This window comes from Uloborus diversus, chromosome 7 (genome assembly GCF_026930045.1).
Source record: "Uloborus diversus isolate 005 chromosome 7, Udiv.v.3.1, whole genome shotgun sequence".
Classification (NCBI taxonomy): domain Eukaryota; kingdom Metazoa; phylum Arthropoda; class Arachnida; order Araneae; family Uloboridae; genus Uloborus; species Uloborus diversus.
The window spans coordinates 65,263,566-65,284,744 of record NC_072737.1 but is presented as its reverse complement, the minus strand read 5'-3'; positions in this window follow the sequence as shown (position 1 = coordinate 65,284,744).

Sequence of the window (21,179 nt, the reverse complement as noted above, 5' to 3'; positions counted from 1 at the left end):
ACAATACTTCCTTTTTTGTAAAAGGAAGTAAAAAATACACTGAGCTTAATTCATAGTATTTGACATAAAAACATTTATAAGTATTACAAAGTATTCAAATAACTAAACACGATTTTATTTTACAATCATGTTAAAACAAAGTGATAAATAAACACAGTTTTATTTTTCATTGGAAATTGTTTTTTAACTGATCGCATTTTAACTACTCGTATATTGTATTGAAACATTAAGTCTTAAGAAGTATTCAAATAAATAAATGAACTTTCATTTTACAATTACATCAAAACAAAAAATAATATTACTATTGTATTTGAATAAGAATTAAATGAAATTTTAAAAAATAAATCAACATTTTTACTTAAGAAAACGGGAAACATGACTGCAATATGTTTCAAAGACATAACATCAAATTAAAGTACATAATACCATATTATTAATGTTAACTTAGCTGAGCAAATTTATGCTTTTCAAAAGACGTGAATGCTTGGGTGCCATCCCCCAAAGTAGACGGTGCCCTACCCCCTTCAATTATTAAAACTTCAAAAAAAAAAAAAAAAAAAAAAAACCCAAAACATCTCCATCTCCCTTAAAATTTCAAGGGCACAGTTATTTATAACTATAGCCGTTGAAAAGCTATCATTACTATGAGACTATGATTCCGACCCCCCCCCCCTTCGGTGGGCACTCTCGAAAAATTACACAGGAATTCAACTTGAAAAACGTTAATTAAAGAACACTGTTAAAACTACAGGATGCATTCGGCACCTTTCAGGGGAGAAACGCTTGTTCACCAGCGGCACCCAATACGGAGCCGAAATCGCACCTCTAAATAGGGTGAAAAACAGGTACCTTTTAAAAACTAGACAGCCGGAGTGAAAAAAAGGATCCTTCGGAGAGAGAAATGGCACCCTTACTATAGATCCTCCTCCCCCCTCCCCCGTATTGTGTGCGTTTTTAAATACAGTTGTGTACCTTTTTTTTTTTTTTTAGTTTTGTTTTGATTTATGATATTTTACGTTTTGGACATTTTTCACATTGAACTCGGTATTGGAAATGATTAAAACATGTAATTACAGCATTTGATCATATTTCAGAGTTTTCAACATAGTTAAGAAGTGCTCATAGCGTTAATTCATCTGATCGTGCTCTAACTCAGTGTTTCTCAACCTCTTTTGACCCACGGGCGCGGTAAAAGCAAATGAAAAACTTTGCGGACCGGTGAAATCTTTATCGTTTTCTTAAAGAATCATAAAATAAATAATATGAATAATAACTCTGGGGTCGTTAAAAAACATGTGAAAAAATTCAGGGTTCTGATGGTTTTTTTTTTTTTACAAAAAGTAATGTTAAAAATTAATAAAACAATAAATATCTACCCCTACACTTGTATCAAAGATCTGTCACAAATACGTTATAATTTAAAAACGAGTAATTATTTAAAACATGTGAGAAATTATACATTTACTAAAACTTGACGTATTCCGAAAATGAAGCATAGCTGTACTTATGGATTATTTAAATGATGAGCCAAAAATATTCAGGGATATTACAATTACGGAAAAACAAAATCGTTTCATAAACGTTAATCAAGAGTAACAAAAGAAACTGCACATAAAGTTTTCAACAGTTAAATAAAAAACCAAAAGAAAGTTCTAACGCTTTCGAGGACTGCTAACAGGAAATGATTCTAACACTTGAATGAAAAAGCAAAAAAAAAGAAAAAAAGAGCTAGACTGAGAGAGATTTTTTTTTTCGCTATCTTTATGCTATAATCTACGAAGCACAAGAAACATTTTTATTAAGGTTCTTTTGGTGACTAATAAAAGCTGCTTATCGAGTATTCAAGAAAATAATGACAGATATTTTTAGTAGCGTTTTGAATGATGGAAATTTCACGATAGTAACGGTAAACGAGAACTAGAAGACTAACGGTTACTGTGAAAAGCAATAAATGCACTTTTAAACACTTAACTATGTTTGAAAGCCCTAAAAGCTACAAAGTGATCAAAAGCTGTACTTACTTGTAATTTCGGATAATTAATCCTAGAAAAGTTGGGTTTTAATCCAATAGTGTACTTCATTCAATGTGAAAGACACACAAACGCAATCATCATTTGTCCGCCATATTGAGGTGGTTGAATGTATGTCTAAGGCAAAAAGCGCATGCGCAATGAGTCTTTCTGCGATTGCATGATGTTCTGGCTCCTCTGCTCTATTTTCTAGCCTGTGATGCACCTTCAGGCACTATGCTTTCACCTTAGAGGGAATATTTTCACTCGTCTGGAACCCCTGCTTTTAACAGTGAATGTATAATACAACATCATGAATACTGTATGTTGTACATCCAAAAAATGTATTCAATATCTAAACAGCCTTTTTTTTTTTTTTTTTTTTTGGAATTCGGCTACTTTTCCATTTTCAGCTTTTTCTGCTGCTAATGATTCTTGTGTGTGGGGGGGGGGGGCTTTAATTGTTCATCATTTTAGGCTTTTGAAAAATTATTTTAAAAAGCATTAATTGATGACAAAGTAACCTTTTTCAAAAAACATTTCATAGAATGACCATTTTAGCAACTTTCTTTAATAGTTAAAACCTCATATATGTTAAATTTAGATCAACATTTTGCTGAGTATGCTCTTTTAGGAAATCAATGTGACAGTTTTGTGACAGGGGGAAGGGAGGGGATAACAAGAAGTGTGACATCACGCGTTGTTTATAACAATATGCTCATGTTGAACAGCGTTACATGTAACAAGGAGGGGGGGGGGGAATTTGTTCAAAAGTTTGCATAATACTTTATAGACAGCCCCTTAATTCAATTTATGTTACAGTTTCAGAGTTCCTGAAAGCTTATTAATAGAAAACCCAAGGAGTTCAAAAAATATGTAGTTCAAGATATTTTGCCCTTTTTAAGCATAAACAAACAAGCACAGAGCATTTGGCAAAAACACGTTGTGTATCCACTGCTCAAAACTAATCCTTCGCAACCCAGAAATTATGAATACCGTTAACTTAACCACAATGTGTGCATAAATATCATAAAACTTAAAGACAACAGTAAAAAAAAACCGTATATATTTTTTTAATTTACGCACAGAACCAGCTTGTTTGAATAACATTGCAGGGGCGTAGTTGGGGGGGAAATGTTTGAGTATCGGACCCACGACCTCCGGCGTTCGAATCTAATCTTCTATCTCAGAACTACGGAAGCCCATCAAGGAATGTTTTTTGATCAAAATAACACATGCTAGCGTATGAAACAATTTAATCGAAACGGAAAATATAAGATTAGTTCAGTTAAAACCCTGTTTCAATAAACTTGCTTACATATTAACTGAATATCAACAAAAAGTTACGTTGCTTCTGATAGCAACAAGTATATCTGCAGAAAATTTTGACATATGTATATTGTCAGCTTGGAAAATCCATTTCGAATAAATGCGTGTACAAAGTTGAAAAAATAAAGAAATAAAAAGTTGCAAGTTAACCGTTTCAAATATTAAAGCAATATACTAAAATTAAATTACAGACAAAGATATCAGAAAGGAAACTGACAATTGTTCGTGTAATGGAGGAAAACTTAAGTAATCTTAACTGCATAAAATGTAAATTTGTTTATCTGAGAAAAGTACTTACCTCCGAAATTTTAAAATTTATTCCATGAGACGCCCAGCTTTTTTCTTCACATGCAGGTTGTTCGGAAGCGGAAATCGTTGACTCAAATTCACTCAGCAGACACTTATATTATATATATATTTTTTAATTGCCTCTAAATTCCGGTACGTGGAAAGGATGAGATAAATCCAACAGTATTGTATTCAAAAATGTGCAGCCGAAGTTAATATTTCCTATTTCATCTATTTCAACCAGACCAAGAAGCACTATTGTTTAACTGGTAGACTGCACTGCTTTCAAAGTTTCGCGCCAAGTTCAAAGATCGACTACTGGTGGCGTAACGAAGCGGGGGGGAGGGGAGTTGTCTGGCCTGTTATCACGTGGGTCTCGGTGCAGCGTCTCGTTTCTCCTGTGGACAAAAACGTGTAACTGCAATAAAATTTATAGGCAGTCGCATGAAGTGTATAGTGAAAATGCAATGTCACGTTAAGCTGACGCTAAATGGATCAACATGCTTGAGAATGGACGTACAGATTGATGACGCTGAGCTTGAGAGAAGACCATCAACTGCGACAACTTTTACGTGGGATTATCCTCCTTAGAGCCCAGACATTTCCTCTTGTGACTTTCATGTTTTTGGTCCCATAAAAGATGTACTTTTAAAGCGACAATACCTCTCGGGTGGTGAGGTTAAAGCTGCAACTCAAAGATGATTTCCTGGCATTGGACAGTTTTACTTTGCAGAAGGCACCGGAAAATTTGTACCACGCCCCGACAAATATTTAAATAACGGAGATAACTTTGTTGAAAAGTAGACTTTGAATAGAGCTTTAAGATATCTAAAAAGTAATTGCAAAAATTTATATCCTGTTTTGTTATTTTGAGCAGTGCAACTAACTTAACGACTGACGTATATACGGGGGTCGATCAAAAATCAAGGTTCCCATCAATTTTACAAATATACAGCACTGTCTATTCTCATTGAAATTTACATCGTTGGAAAGAAAAAGTGTTTCTCCATTTTTATACATAATCACCATCTTTTTCTGTGCATTATTGTCGACGGTGCCCTAACTTCTGTATCGAGTGTCACAGAATTCCACCGCCAACCCGTTGAGGAAGCGTCACTGCAATCAAAAACGGAGTGGTTTGTTGACTGTCATGTCCCACTCTCCTTGTAGTCCGGACCTCAAATCTAGTGATTACCAATTGTTTCCTACTCATAAGTTTAAGGAACACTTTAATGGACAACGTATCCGGAGTGACGACGAAATCAAAAAGGGGGTGAAACGCTTCCTCAACGGGTTAGCGGTGAAATTCTGTGACACTCGATAGAGAAGTTAGGGCACCGTCGACAATAATGCATATTATGTATAAATATTTAGAAACGTTTTTTCTTTCCAACGATGTAAATTTCAATGAGAATAGACAGAGCTGTATATTCGTAAGATTGATGGAAAACTTACTTTTGGATCGACCCTCATACTTTTACATGAGTATTTATTAAGGATATTAGGAACAAAATTTCTGAATCTCGCGAAAAGAATGTTTATTCGTCCCCATAATATGATAATACAAGAAAAAAAAGAACCTTTTTTCTTCTCCAATCACGTAAAAGAAGAATAAAGAGGACCAGTAAATAGATTTGCAAGAGGCTCGAGATCACGTCGTAGTATAATATTAATTTCTCAAAGAATGCGATTGTCAGTACAGGACTCGGACATAAAAAGAGAACAAAGCTTTAACAAATCAAATTATTAAATTCAATCAGGGCAGTCGAATAAAGATTGTAGACATATTTATACTTGAACCAGTCGACGAAAATTGATACTCAAAGAGAATTCTTTAAAGTAATTCTTTCAAGTTTCCCTTTGTGCATTCTCTTTTGTGTTTCTTTCTCTATGCCCCATGCACGCCGGATAGAGTAATTTCTACGAACACCGGCGGAAGTTGAATTTAATATTTGATTTAGAAAACATAATTAATGAGGTTTTTAGCGAGTCTGTCGTTTAAACGTAAATATGTTAAATATTTTATCTGTTGCTTTACGTGCTGGCCATGCTGCACTGTTCCTTTTGTTTTCCTCGAAGCCCACCCACACACACTTGTCGGATTAAAAAAAAAAAGTGTTTAAGTATCTTCCGTGTAGCTAGCTTATTTATTTTCTTTAGGTACCAACTGAATAAAAGAATTTGTTGCAAATTAATTTTTAAGACAACGCAGTAAATCTTTTGATTCTTCTTCCCATGGCTGATGAAAAAAATACCTTTTCAATCGAGATTCATTAATTGAATCTAGGTTCCTTCTAAAAAGAGGGCAATAGGGAGTTACTCTATTCAAACGTATTTTTTTAATAGATAAAACTTCATAAAAATTTTAAGCAATCAGTTCTCCCACACGTTTTCGTGAAGGGAAAATTAATTTTACGTCTGAAGAATGTATGAATTTCAATAGGGCTAATTTATTTTAAAATATTATTTTCAGGGAAAGTAAGACTGAAAGATTTTTTCATATACATACGCGTTTAGTGAATAATCATTAAAATTTTGCTTCAAACAGAAGTTTTTGAAAAAGCGAACAACAAAATAAAAATAAAAAAATACTAAACAACAATTTATTGCCGTCAATAAATGAAATGCTATGAACTAAAGCTTCAGTGAAAGATAAGGATATATTTAAAGTCAGCTAAATCGTATTTTGCCATTAAAAACTGAAATTGCACCTCAAAATTTCAACTAATTATATTTCCAAGCTTTGTATTTTAGAAATGCATCGTACCGAGAAAATGGGGGAGGGTGAAAACAAATGGAATTTCAAAATTGTTAGTTACACATGGATGTTTTGTTAGTTTTCAAATTCAGATGTCAAACATTCTCAGTGTCCGAATTCAAGATAGCACACTTCTTCTCTCCCTGCCATCTTCCATTTTATCTTTAGGTAGTTTTACAGAATGGGGTCGTTTCCAAAATTTTATGAGTATTTTTTTCTGAAAGAGCATGCTAAAAAACACAGGATCTGACCATTTTTTAAATAATTTGTTTGAGATAAAAAAATTTAACAAATTACTCAAATCTGTGCGTTTCTATTGTTTATGCTTCTGCCGATGATATCACAAATGATGAAATGCCATTCAGTGTTGCCATCCACAGAGCAAAATATTTAATTCGCATCTTTACTCACGTGTATTGGCAACGATATGGTTGATAGCAAGCGTAGCACGCAATTTTAATTCGCTTCTTAATTATCATAACGTGGAAAAGTGGTAGAAAGATGCGCCAAAGAGCATCATTTGTGACGTCATCAAGACCACGCCTTGCTGTAAAAATCAGACTAAAAAAATTATCTAAAAAACAACTGTTCGGAAAATAAACATATTTTCTGGGTCTATGTTTTTCTTTTTTTTTTTTTTTTTGCTTACTCTATCAATTTCAGTGACTAAAAGTGCTACTTTTGACTGAAAGAAACAACCCCATTCTACTCTACTGTAGTATTTACCGTTTCATTTACATTACTTTTTTTTTTTTTTTGCATATTTCGCTCGAAAAATGTCAAGGGTTATGTTTGCATAGCACTACTGGTCGACCGGTGAATGACCAGTAGTGTTCTAATAGAGTTACCGGTTAACTGGTAGTTTTTCTTTACCGGTAATCCACCGGTTGATAGCAATTTAAGCTCGTTGATTGGTTGATGAACACGTGACATTTTTGAACAATAATAAGTATTTCTGACTTGTGCGTAATTCGTCTGCGCAAGTAACCGCGTTATCAACCAAAAGCGTTCGATGGAGCATCGTTTGGTGAACAACTGGTTAATAACCACTGACGTCATTAGCTGTCATGTGATCAACCGACCGCGGTAGACCAGTAGCTCTATGCGAACGAAAACAAGGAATTTTCATGCCTTAAAAAACTCCTTGCTGTGTCTGATAAAAGGAGAAAAAAAAAACTAACTAACCATTTGTTTTTTTTTTTTTTTTTCTAAGACAATTAACAATACAAGCAGAAAAGTTTCTTTTTCTAGCCAATATCGCATTCGCTATAAATTCTTGGCAACTATTGCATTAAAATGGAGAAAAATTTGCAGTTGAAGAAGCCTTAATAACCAATGAGAATGGAAAAAAAAATTCTAAGATAATTAAAAGAACTGAGATCACATCACTCGCGGCCCAACAACAGCATACTTGACTCAGATTCAATTCACAACTCCAAAGCTCGAATACGTTACCTTGCGGTGATTAACACTACTGCCGAAAAAGGTAAAACATTCCATTCCACGTGTTTTCTTTGGGGTAAATTACAGGCTTCAGACGGTTTGTGGTGTAATGTAATTTCAGAAGAATAGAAAAGAAAGATTTCCATAAACACGATGAAAACTTACGGCCATTCACTAAGCGTCAAAACAAGTTATAAGATACGGCATTTGTTTGTTTTACCTTTTTCATCCGCCATTAGACAGTGGCTGCAGCGCCTCCTATAGTTTATTGGAGTTGCGAATAGTTTCTCGTCAAAAAAAGTTTCGGTGTCGATCGATGAACTTTCGAAAAGAGAGGTCAAAAAAATTGGTAAAAGCATGGAATATTTTCCATCTCATTTAACGCAATAATTTTGCTACGGAATTCATCGAAAGCACAATTAAATGTTTTCTTTTACAGTGAGGAATGTCACTGGTGTATAGCCAGTATTAGCGTGTTTAGTGCCAGAATAGCAAGAGAAAACTACTATTAGCAGCTCTCTTTGGATTATGCATCGGGTTACCAACTGATGTCTCACCTTCATTTTCAAAGTTATACAAATTATGATGTCTCTGGAAGCAGTGCTTCTTCAGAATGAGGGGCAGATATTTTCTTTCTAAATCGCTCAAAACTGCAGTAATGTGTGTATCTTAGAATTTTTATTATGTAGAAAGCGTTTCTGACATTAATAAGCAGTAATCTTTGATCGAGAAACGCTTGCTCTTTCCCTAATTAAAGTTTTTATTCATATTTTTATTTTGAAACGAGGTCTTTTTTTTTTTTTTTTTTTTTTTTTTGAACTACTGGGTTGTGTTTACAATAAACGAAAAGAAGAAAAATAAAGGTCGAAATGCTTAGCAGATGTAATGAATTTTTTTAGAAAGACTAATTATTATTGAAATCACCAATCTGAAGGTAGCTGCATTATTTATTTTACAATTACTTGGAAAGTAGAGCTTATCGCACAGTAAACAAATCAATTTGTTTTAGCCTTGAACTGAAATTTAACAACAGACTAAAAGTATTAAGCTAAGCCTAAATCGGCATTCTACTCGGAAAATGGATTTATGGTCATCTGAGTGCATAGACTAATAATAAGAGTAGATCGAGCTATGGCAACCCTTTTACTGCTCACAAACCAAACCATGTGACTGGTGTGTATCATAGCAACGAGTTGATCGTAGCAGACGACGTCTTCCATATAATTGATTTCTAAGAAATTCAAAATTGCCAAGCGATGAGTCAAATTTTTTTTTCAAAGCACCCAAGTGCAAGAAAAATGGTTTACTAATGCTGTGCATTTTCTTGCAAAGAAAAATATGTAAAAAGGTTAGATGTAACATTTCACAAGTATTATTAATCTTACATTTTACTCAATTTCTTGCAATTTTTCTTTTTCGAGCCGTGTTTCCCTATGAAGTTTATAACTATTTCTATTAAATATTAAGTTATATCAGTGAAGCACATAGGAATACATCTTATACACAATTTTGCTAGCTTCTGGAAGTATTTTTATCCTCAGAGATGCATTTTTAAATTTTTTTAAGTGTTAGCAAGTTAGTCTTAATGTTGGAGAGAATTTTTTTTCCGCCAATTTGAAAAATCCCCTTATTAAACTGAAAACAAATTCGACTTTTATTTTTCACTTTTATGTGCACATACTGTATTTTCATAATTCGCATTTCTATGCTGAAATTTAAAAATTTCTCAGATTGTCTAGACAGTTTGAAATACCAAATTCGTTTTGAGAAAACAACTAATTTCTATCATGTTGATTTACGAAAGTAAAGTGGGAAAATAATTTAGTGTTTAGTTTACTATAGTGGCGGATTTCTCAATTGGCTACTATGTAGTATAGCTTACGACGGACAACTTAGACAGCAAATTTTCGAAATCCGAATTTCCATCGGCATTCATTAGAAACGTAGTATTTCCTAATTTCTTTCATTATCGCAAGAAATGTACATAGTATAAGCAGTGTGCTTTAGCATAATATGAAACGGCAATTAGTTTCAACTTGTTTGAGACGAATAATTTTAGTCAACACATAACTACACTAACTTAAAGTGATTAGTTCGAAATAAAATAAAAGTTACTGAAAACTGTTATCTAAAACTAATTACAAATGTCAAAATTATTCAAAAGGACAGTTCAAACTCTGCGCCCGGGGAAAGAAAAAAAAAAGGAAAAATAATGAATATCTATTCCGTCTTAAAATACATGTCGCGTGCCAAACTATAGATAATGCCGTCATCTAGCAACCATCCCGCCGTCGTTTTCACCAAATCCCCACACCAGTCACATGGCACATGTGTGAACCAATTTTCCTCGGCAGCAACAATAGCAAAGCTCAGTCTACTCTTATTATTAATCTATGTATGAGTGAGGGTAATTTTTGAAGTTTGGAAAAAAATAACAGCAAAAGAATAAACACCTGTCATAAAATAAATAATTCATACTATAAAAATCCGACCATATCTATGAATTTATGTATCTCTGTCTATCAAATAATCGTCTTTGATTGACCGTTTGATAGATGACGTCAACCCTTTCACATGATAGTGATGACGTATCACTGTGTAAGGTGCCGTAAGTGACTGGCATGTAATAAATAACGTGCCTAGAAAATCTACCTCAAAAGTTCTGCCCTTGTCACGAATATTTTTCTATTAGAATTATTGTAAAATCTACATTAGAGGCAGTTGTTTTCAATAGCAAAATCTCTCTCTCTCTCTCAACTAAACTACAAGAAAACGATGCTTAATTTTCAGTTATAATTCCAAGTATTGAAAGTATCTTTCAAGTATCTCTCTCAAGATTTACGAGAATAATCCAAATAATAATCTTTGTTTGAATACATTTCTGCTTGGCGGTGATTGTTATTTTCGGTGCTGAATTCTTCAAAGCAATTACTTAAGAAAAATGCACCATTATTTTAGTCCTCTGCTTATGTTCTTGGTATTACATTAAATTCGAGTATCAAGAGTAATTACTGGGAATCTCCTGTAAAAATTTCTTGGCAACCAGATGTAGCATTTAAGAATGTTTTCAAATGCTTACGAAAGCATTCCAGTTATTTAGATACAGAGCGTTTATTACTAATTAGGTTTTACTTTATCAGTAAAGAAAGGGATGCTATTCAAGGGATGCGATTAAAGTTTGCTCTTGTCTGTGCTTCAGTAAATTTTAAAAGTAATATGCTTTTGTTTTTTGACAGTTAAGTGGTAAAAAAAATTTCCTTTCTTTTTTTGTGTGAGGAAGGTCGTATGTAACACTATATTCTGCTCTGGGCGGCATTATCTGTAGAAATGAGTTTTCGAGATATTTGAAGAGTCACGTTTTGGATTCTGTTCTAATAATAGAAAAATGTTGGAATTATTCGCTTTCTTCGCGCATATTTTTCAGTGGAAGCCAATTAGGCAAGCTTGTATAATCAAGCGAACGTACTGTCTGTGACAAAAATGCAAAAAAAAAAAAAAAAATAAAAAAATAAATAAATACAAAATTCAAAACTGTATTGCTTTAGTGATGGTAAAATTATTTCAACTGATAGAAATCAGTAAATTGTAATCAGGGTCGAATTTGCATGGGAGCGTACGGAATCACAGCAATTCCGCTTCTTTAATTTTTAAACATTAGGAATGTAATTTAGGCTATGAAAGTATGAAAATAAGTTTTGAAGATTATAGAGCTCCCATGCTTTTTTTTTTGTCAGAAATTGCACCGAAATTAAGCCCTGTATATAATCGCAAATACTTTCAATGGAAAACCTCAGTGAAAGATGGCGACAGCTCTACTTTTGTCGGTTTCGTAGTTTACATTTAAATATAAAAAGGAAAATACTGTCTTACCTTTTGTACAAGCGCAAGACATCTCCAACCAATAGTACATAAGGTACAAAAGGAAAAGTTGTATAACAGGCTACGTTTCTTGAAAAGGAGCATAAAAATATCACCCATGCTTGTATTGCGATAAATTTGACATTAAATTGATATTTATCGCAATATTCCCATTGTTTTATCATCTGAATCATATATTATATGGTTTATTATTTAAAATGCATATTTTTTTTTAATTTATATGTAATAGAAGAAAGAACGGAACAGAGTAACTAATTATAACAATACGTAAAAATAATAACACATAGGTAGCATATTGAAATTGATTTCGTAGTTAGAAATTTATTTCTAACGGAATCTTTAATATATTATATTATTACGAATAATAAAGCTGATAGTCTGTCTGGATTTCTGTCAGGAACTCTACGACGCCCGTAGCGCCTGGACCGTTCGGCCGATTTCCATGAAATTTAGCACAAAATTAGTTTATAGCATGGGTGAAAAATCGCTTCGGGGTGTGCACCTCGAAGCGATTTTTCGAAAATTCGATTTTGTTCCCTTTCTATTCCAATTTTAAGAACTTTTCACCGAGCAAATTATCACAACGTGGGGGAGTCAATTACCAAATTATTATAACGTGGAACCGTAACATGGGCAAGCATGGCAAATTGGCGAGATATTCATCATCCATTATTTCTAAATATACAGGCGAACCAAATGACCTTTTAATTTTCTACTACGGGCAAAGCCTAGTGTTAAATAAACCCGAACCTGTTTTTGTGCGGTGGATAGGGGCCGCATAAAAAATCGCACGAAAAAAAAAATCGTTCGAAACTTCACTAGTAGCTGAAAATAGTTTTCGCAACACAGTTTTTTTTTGAGCAATCACGATTGCTTCTTGCTTTCATTTGACTGTTTTTGAGGTCCTTTGATTTTTGCCACCGCCACCCTCTGCACCATCACCGTGGACAGGCGGGCTCTTCACGCTGCTGCGCCTATCGCGAAAGCCGTCTCCAGGTTGCATCCATGTCCTACACACACGCGCATACATACACAACTGCACACACACACACACACACACAAACACACATACATACAGACACTTACACATATACGCACACAAAAACCTACACACACACACAAAACTACCCACACTTTCATGCCTGCACACAGACACAAACACACATGCCTGCACACACATACCCCATACACACAAACACACATATTTGCCCCCCCCCCACACACACACTCGTGATTGTGAGAAACATAATTTGAATTCAAGATGTCAAAATTCAAATTAATTTTTTTCTTTTTTTTTATGCTGTGGATAGGGACCGCATAAAAAAGTCTCACGTAGAAAATAAACCAAAAAATTTACAAAATCAGCAGGGATTGCTTCTTTAAAGGAAGTAAAAATAAACTAAGTGATGATAATTTGCCGAATCGTCAGGCAAAATTTCTCGAAAAAGGAATTTTTTGGGAGATCACAGTGGCTTTCCATCGGGGTGCATTGGTGTCACTTGAAGATACTACCTCCCCCCCCCCCCCCCCGCCACCCGTTTTATAAATAATTTCGTCAATTCATTCCCAATCTGGTTGAAATTTTCATATACCGCACAAGAAAAAAAAAAAAAAAACAGGTTCCACTGTATATAGACAAAATTTTGAAATTAAACCTTCAAACCGTTTTATCGTTATTCCTTTACGTTCTTTTTTAAAAATGGAGCTGTCAACTTCGAATAGCAAGATCTTCAATCTTAACTACATGCTAATTGATCAATGTTGTAAAATTGAAACGATAAAAGTTCATCATGATGACGACAAAATAAATAAGAATTTGTTTTCAAATAAGCCTTTATTTTTACAACTAATAAAGCAAGTAGCTTTTGTAGTAAGTACAAAAGATAATGATTCTGCAAAACCGCAAGTCTATTTTTTTTCTACGAAATGCAAAAATATACTTTAGCTTTATCTTAAATATTCCATTCCGATACGGTTGTTAACGAAGCCATCTTTTGAGAATCTTTGAAATCTAATGGGGGCGGTAGCTAATCTTAGATATTTACTTTCCATGCACCTTTAAGTTATTGCTTTTAATCGTCGAAAAATCGATTGGAGCAAAAAAGACAAAACCTCGGAGACCGCACAGCTACGATACGGAAAAAAGAAGAGTGAGTTTCATTTTTGAGATGATAGATATTAGCTGCAAGGATGACATGTGGATGGAGGCAAAAAGTGAGAGAATTTTATTGTTCGTATGTTTTGCTCTCCGTCATTGTGAAATCTTTTTAACTTTCAAATTAAAGTATTTTCAATTTCGTATGTTTCACGAGGAAAATTACAGGGTATTTATAAAACCTCGCACCGACAAAGAAAATTACATAAAAAAGACTATTAAGCTTTGTACACTGGAATAGATTGGTTTGCGAGTCATAACCTCAAAGACGGTCTAACCGTCGATTACATGGAAAGGCTAATATATCCGGTTTATAGGCTGAAATGGGCGTATCTATTAGTTTATAGGGGTGTTAGTTGGTTTCTTACAGATGTGCACTTTTGCCTCTCTATTATTTAGCCTTAGTTTTGTAAAAATGAAAATTACTCTCAACAACATTTTTTTAATCTAAAGTATATTCGATTTATATTCTCTCGGCAAAAATTAATTGATTTATTTATTCACAACAGTTTTGAGCTTACCATTTTGCTTTTACGTTCCTGAACGAAATGAAAATATTTTCTTTTCTTTTTGTTGTTTCCATGGTAACTATCTTTGTTTTCCCTTATTTTATTTTAGAGAATGCAATAAATGAATAAGGCACTAGTGACATTGTAAAACGCGTGCATCAAAATCCCATCGTTATTTTTCCTTCTCCCCTGCTAGTTTCATTCAGATTTAATAATCTTTACTTGGCAGATTGCCAAATTACATACAATCCGCGGTCAAACAGTACTCGCTAGCAAACAGTTTTTTTTCTTCCTTTTATTATTCGCTAAATACAAGTTGCAATGTAAGGAACCATACGTGGCTTAGGATAATGACGATGAGTTACGGTATTGATACACTCCAAACGAAAGAGGCAGAATTGGGTGAGACGATGAATAAGTTGGCGCGTAAGATGACGAAAAGAATACTCTTTCGTCAACTTATTCGACAGATTTTTGAGTACCTATTCTAGTTGAGGGAAAATCAAGACGTCAACATTTATGCCAATGAAGATTTTCAAGCTTCGTATATTACTGGTGCTGTTGAAACCAAAAAAAGAAAAATTATATTCAAGCACTTATTGTGAGGCTCTGAGAAGTTGAGCTCCGACTCTGACAATGTTTACCTTTGTTTCGGAAAACAGGGAGGGGTAATTGCCGCTAAGTTGAGTTGAAAATCTTTCTTAGTAGTTTTTCAAAAATATTCCAACCAAAATCTAAGCTAATAACACGTCTATTTTTCACAACTCCCCTAAAACAGGGGAACATATTCAAGGTCACAGCTCAACTAACCAGAGCTGTACTATAATTCTACCATTTCCCCCAAAGCTTTCTACAGACCCAATCAAGTCATCAAGACTACCTTTATAGCCTACTAACGGCCTATCCCGACCTTGTTCGGGTTTAAAAAACCTATATGTAAAAATATATTGTGATGTAACTTTTAAATTTAAAGTTTAATTTTAAGCAACATTTTTTGATTGGTTTTTATGCGATTTTAAACCTATTGATTTACCTCATTTCCTGATCAAGAGAGACCAACAAAGGTTTACAGGACCTTTAACTGTCAAAAGGCATTGGAAATATGTTGAACCACGAAAATGTCCTAAATGAATTCTTAAGCGATAAAATTCCGATTGACTAGTTGGATGAATTGAGTCTCTTTCAATCCCAGTATGAATTTAAACCTCTTTCACTCGTTTTCTTCGAAAAACTTGCTTTTTTTCACATGCCTCTACATTTTTTTTTCCTTTTAGCAATTTCTTTCTGATTTTTTCTGATAATAGATTTGTGAGTTATATTATTTAACTATATCGTTAAGAATGCTTAAATACGGTCATCATGATGAATGTTTCTCCAAATATTTTTACTTATTTTTCCCTCTTTGTCAATTTTTCTATCGAGTGCTCTTTGTTCGTCATTGTTTCAACTCTTAACTTTGAACATACGGTACGAATGTGCAATTACTCTTTGAGTTGAAAATTTGCTAAACTAAATGTACTTAGTGAATTCCTTAGCAGATGTTTTTCCATTTCGATTTTAGTATGAATGAAAAACCTTAAAGAATAGCTCGAAATGCATGCAATATTAGAACTTTTAGAAACACGGATTTGTATCGTCTACCTGCACTACTTGAATTCAAAAACTAATTTTCCCGAAGCGAATCTTAGTTATAATTCGTTTAAATAAATTTTGATGCATAAACATTCGGTGACTCTGGGCCGTGGTGGCCTGATCGGTAAAGCATCTGACTTGTGACCGGAGAGTACCTGGATCGAACCCAGCCGGTCGAAGATCCACTGTCTTCACTAAGGATGACTGGGGGACGTTAAATATGCTCGCGGTCACATTGTCCTCCAAGTGAAACGATACCTCTGGGGGGTGTTAGGCTAGAAAGTTATTCAGCTTCTGGTCTGGTTCTAAATTATCGAACTGCCCGTAGATGGTGCAGCCATCTATCGTGTTGTCTGAGCCAAATCAGACTTCCACCTAGAAAGAGGCGCTCGATTAAAATGGAAGCCGTAACACCTCTGCCTTAGTAGAGGTGTACTCGAGTAGCATTGCTACTCGGGCTCGGGTTCCCAAGTGGCATAAGTAACAACAACAAAAACACATTCGGTGACTCTAAATGTTTCACAATTCCAAGGTAAATAGAATGCTATACACCTTATTCTCTGCAGCCTTAAATACATGTAAATCTTTTGGCGATTCTTATGCTGACATCGTGATTTATTATTTTTTTCTCTCACGTATTTCCATCGCTCAACATTCAGCTCGAAGAGGACCTTCAGCCATTCTGTTATTTCAAATGCAGTACAATCGGGGCTTGTTTTTACGTTTATATGAATAAAACAGTACGAAACATAAACTGGTAGCGAAGAAAAACTATTTAAAAAAAATAGCATAAATACATATAATGATAATTTATAGCCATGTCACTCAGTAAGAATGCACTTTTTCTGAAATAAAAGAATTTTTCTAATATTTGCAGTGGTTCCAGAGTTACCTCGAACATATAAACATACAAAATTCCGCTATCTCTCTATATAATAGATAACTTCCTTAAACGTTCTCTCACAGCCTTGACAATAGACACCCTCAGAGACCACCCGCACCTACCAATTGCACGGTTTATCGGTTTTAAATGCTCAGATAAATCTGAGCAAGTGGGTCTCTGAGGAACTTTATTTAAATATATAAAAAATTACATTATTATCAGTTACAATATTGATTTGCTCTTGACAAAAGTTTTGGTAATTTAACATCAATATATATAATAAAGTAGACAAAACCAATGCATAAAAGCTTTACAATGATACAATAAAACATAAACGACACTAGAGAGTTGCTGCTTTAGAGAAGATAACGTGTTAAAGTGCAGAAAAAAACTAACTAAAAAAACTACTAAACAAACCTTAAAAAAACTATAAAAAAAACTTTAAAAAACCTTTAAAACAAAATTTTAAGAAAAAACTACTAAAAAAAATAATTTAAACGATATTAACTATTGATTCTTTCACAGCTGTCAACACTTGATACTTCCTCCGCAGCTCCTTACTTGCTCAGCTCTTTCTCAACTTCAGATGGTCTGCAAGGAAATAACCAGGAAACAAAAGATGTTTCTTTCCTACTACATTTCAAGATTTTGTTTCATTATGAATAGTCTGCACTTGATTTTCATACTTATTTTTTCATTCCTTCCCACTAAGTAGTGCAAGAACTAAAGTCAGAAACAATTTTTCGAACAAAACCAAAATTGAACAAACTGTTCCTATCAAAAACAAAACGCATAAAAGTTTTTTAATAATAGATATGATCCTCTTTGACGGGTAGCGACATAATGGAGCGTAAAAGAAGTCTGTCAGACACATCGTGCCTATCACTGGAAGATAATTATTAAGAATTGAAGATAATTATTAAGAATTATTTCATAATAACTATTCAGCAAAACTCTTTTCAAATAGAAAACTGTGACAACATGCAATAGGTGAACAACATGCTCCGAACATAATGTTTCAGGTTTTGGGCGGGACAACTTACTGAACCAAGCAATTTAAGTTAATGTTTACGTATGTTTAAAGTATAATTTTTTTCTATTAGTATTTGTTTTTTAGTTATTCGACATCTTACTTAAATCACTTCGCCATCTTACCCGATAGGTAAGGTTCAATGTCGAAAATGCTTTCTGTTTTTCATTGCTTATTTTTCACATTTGAAAAGGGGACAACAACCAGAGTTTCAAAATAGTTCATTTAACTTAACACTTTGAAGAAGTCGTGTTTTCAGACTTCAAAATTTAAACTTACATTGTAAAGCGAGAACTTTTTTAACACTTTTATTAGCTTCACTTGTATGTTTGTGAGTAACTCTCCTTTGGACTAAGAGCTAGCGGATTATTACTGTTAGTACATTTTACCACTTTATGAGCGTTTGTAGCGGAGCGGTCTTCGCTGACGTCCACCTCCGAGAATCATTGGGCGTACGTTCTAATCCCGTCTACGCCGAAATTAAATTTATAATCTTGCAACTCAATTTTCGCCCACTTTTTGCGATCGGATTCTTCTAAAGTTAGGAATGCAACCTCAGACCTAATGACAATGCAATTTTCTATAATCAAATTAATTTATTAACGATAAGTTATTAGTTTATTCTAATTAACACGCTTTTTAGCTTAACTTGTATGTTTGTGGGTTCAACTTTCCTTTGGACAAATAGCCAGTGGCTTATTAGAATTACTTACAACGTTCAAATCAGAGCTGCGGAGTGTAACAATGTTTGCACATGAATTTACCAAAAAGCATTCAAAATGTCTGATGCAAACAAAATAATAGTTTAAAAAACTTTAAAAACACGCTTTTGTAGGAAAATGAACTAAAAATTAAAAAATAAAATAATAGTTTAAAAAACTAAAAAAACACGCTTTAGTAGCAAAATGAACTAAAAAGTAGAAAATAATCTTTGGATGACAAGTATATAAAGTAATTGACCAAACACTTAATTTTACTGTAATAGAAAAAAAAGCGCGGGGGGCTTCTTATCAATTGTCTTAAATTTCTTCCTCTTGTTATCCATGCAAAAATGTAACTAGGCAGCTCCATACGCTTTTTTTCTATCACAGTAAAATTAAGTGTTTGGTCAATTGCTTTATATGCTTGACATCCAAAGATTATTTTTAACTTTTTAGTTCATTTTGCTGCTAAAGCGTGTTTTTTTAGTTTTTTCCCCCTTGATAACCTGTAACCTCACTTTCCCCTAAGTAGTAATTAATCGTTGAAGTATCCAACATATGAACAGATCGCGATGCCATAACGAAGAAATAAGTAAGCGCGATAAGATTTTAGTTCATTCCGTTAATAATTTTAGACAATACAAGGATGAAAATTCAATTTGGAAACAGACTAGTTATTATTTTTTTCTTTCTCTTTATAAATGGTTAAGAAAATAAAAATCATTTAACTGACCGACGAAAATTGTTTTCCGATAAGCTATTAAAATAACTTTTCATTTTAACGCAGCATTATTTAATTTATTGCAGGCATTAAATGTTTATTGCCTTTCTTCCTATTATAATTCAGACGGAGAATATTTAAAATTAATTTTGAAGACTTGAAATGATTTTTAAAAAAACAATACATATTTCATAATGGACAATTACTTGCGAGTCATTATTTTAGCGGGGATTAAATCTTGTTCGAAAATTTAATTTAACATTTTGCATTGAGGTTATTCTTGTTAATGTTAGCTTATTTCAGATAATTAAACTCATTTATATACAGATAGTTTTAATTACAAAAATCATCAGGACTATTTTTGGAACTAAACTCATTGAAACTATCTCAAAGAGAAATACTAAAAATCAAATTTAGCGTTAGTTATACCAACAGAAATTGAAATTTCAAGAACATTATTTGGGGTTATAAAGAGTCATTTTCTTCATTCAAAGGATGTTGGATTCTGGTGAAAAATTAATCTTTCAAGAATCGAATCCACTTTTAATTTAGAAGTAGTTTAATTTTCACATCTTCTGTATCTGACTTGTTACCCTAAATAGTATATGTTTGCATTCTTATTGCTGTTTGAATCGACCGTTATTATGACTTAATTTTTTGCTCAAAAGTCAACCTTTTACTTTTTAGGTAATGATAGCTTGCCTAAAATTTGGTTGAAAATTCCCATAGCAGCGGAAAGAACTTCAGAAACTTATTTCGGGGCTTCAAAGATTTCCTTTATTAGTGCAAAACGTTAAATTATCGAGGAAAACACATCGTTTAATAGTCAAATATACTCATTTTATTCATAGGCTTATATTTATAACTAGAGGTATCCGCACTACTTTGCTCGTAGTAGAAAATTAAAAAGTCATTTGATTCGCCTCTATATTTACAAATAATGGATGATGACTTTCTCGCCAATTTGCTATATTCATTTGCATGCTCGTGTTATGATTCCATGTTATGATAATTTGGTAACTTACTTTTCCATGCTGTGATAATTTGCTCGGTAAAATTTTCTTAAAATTGGAATAAAAAAAGAAAAAAATCGAATTTTCGAAAAATCGCTTCCAGATGCACACCCCCATGCTACAAACTAACTTTGCGCCAAATTTCATGAAAATCGGCCGAACGGTCTAGGCGCTATGCGCGTCACAGAGATCCAGGCATCCAGACAGAGAGACTTTCAGCTTTATTATTTGTAAAGATAATGAAAACGGGATATCTAGTAACTCAAAATCGCGCGTTTGTATTCGCATTGCTATTGGAATCTATCATTAGATTAACCATGGCCCCACTAAATTTCGCTTACGCTTGTAGGCCGTGACAATCGCTGAAACTCACGACAACAAAGAGGGTGCTACAGGGAACCCATGTTTTCATAACGTTGCTATTTATTGGTGGATGCAGGGGTTCCGTTCAGCGCCTCGTCAAATGGGCGACGTCCAATCAAAATTAAACAAACTTTGAAACGTTAACATTGATTGGTGGATGCATGAGCGGATCATAGTTGCATCGGTTTAATGCAGAAAAATCATAAATTGTTATGGCTCGTTAGCGTCAGTGCCATCTAGTGGGGCCATGGTTTAACTTATAACTTCTCGCACAAAGGGGAACTTTGTACTTTTAAACTAATAGATTGCCTGAAAATTGATTAAAATTCCATCGTCCTTGATGGACATAAAGTAAACTCAGCATTTGATTAAACAATTTTAATATTTGATGTACAATTTTAATGTACTTCACAATATAGAGTGACTGCATTAAAATATTCAGGAAAATGCTTTGAAGTTTGAACAT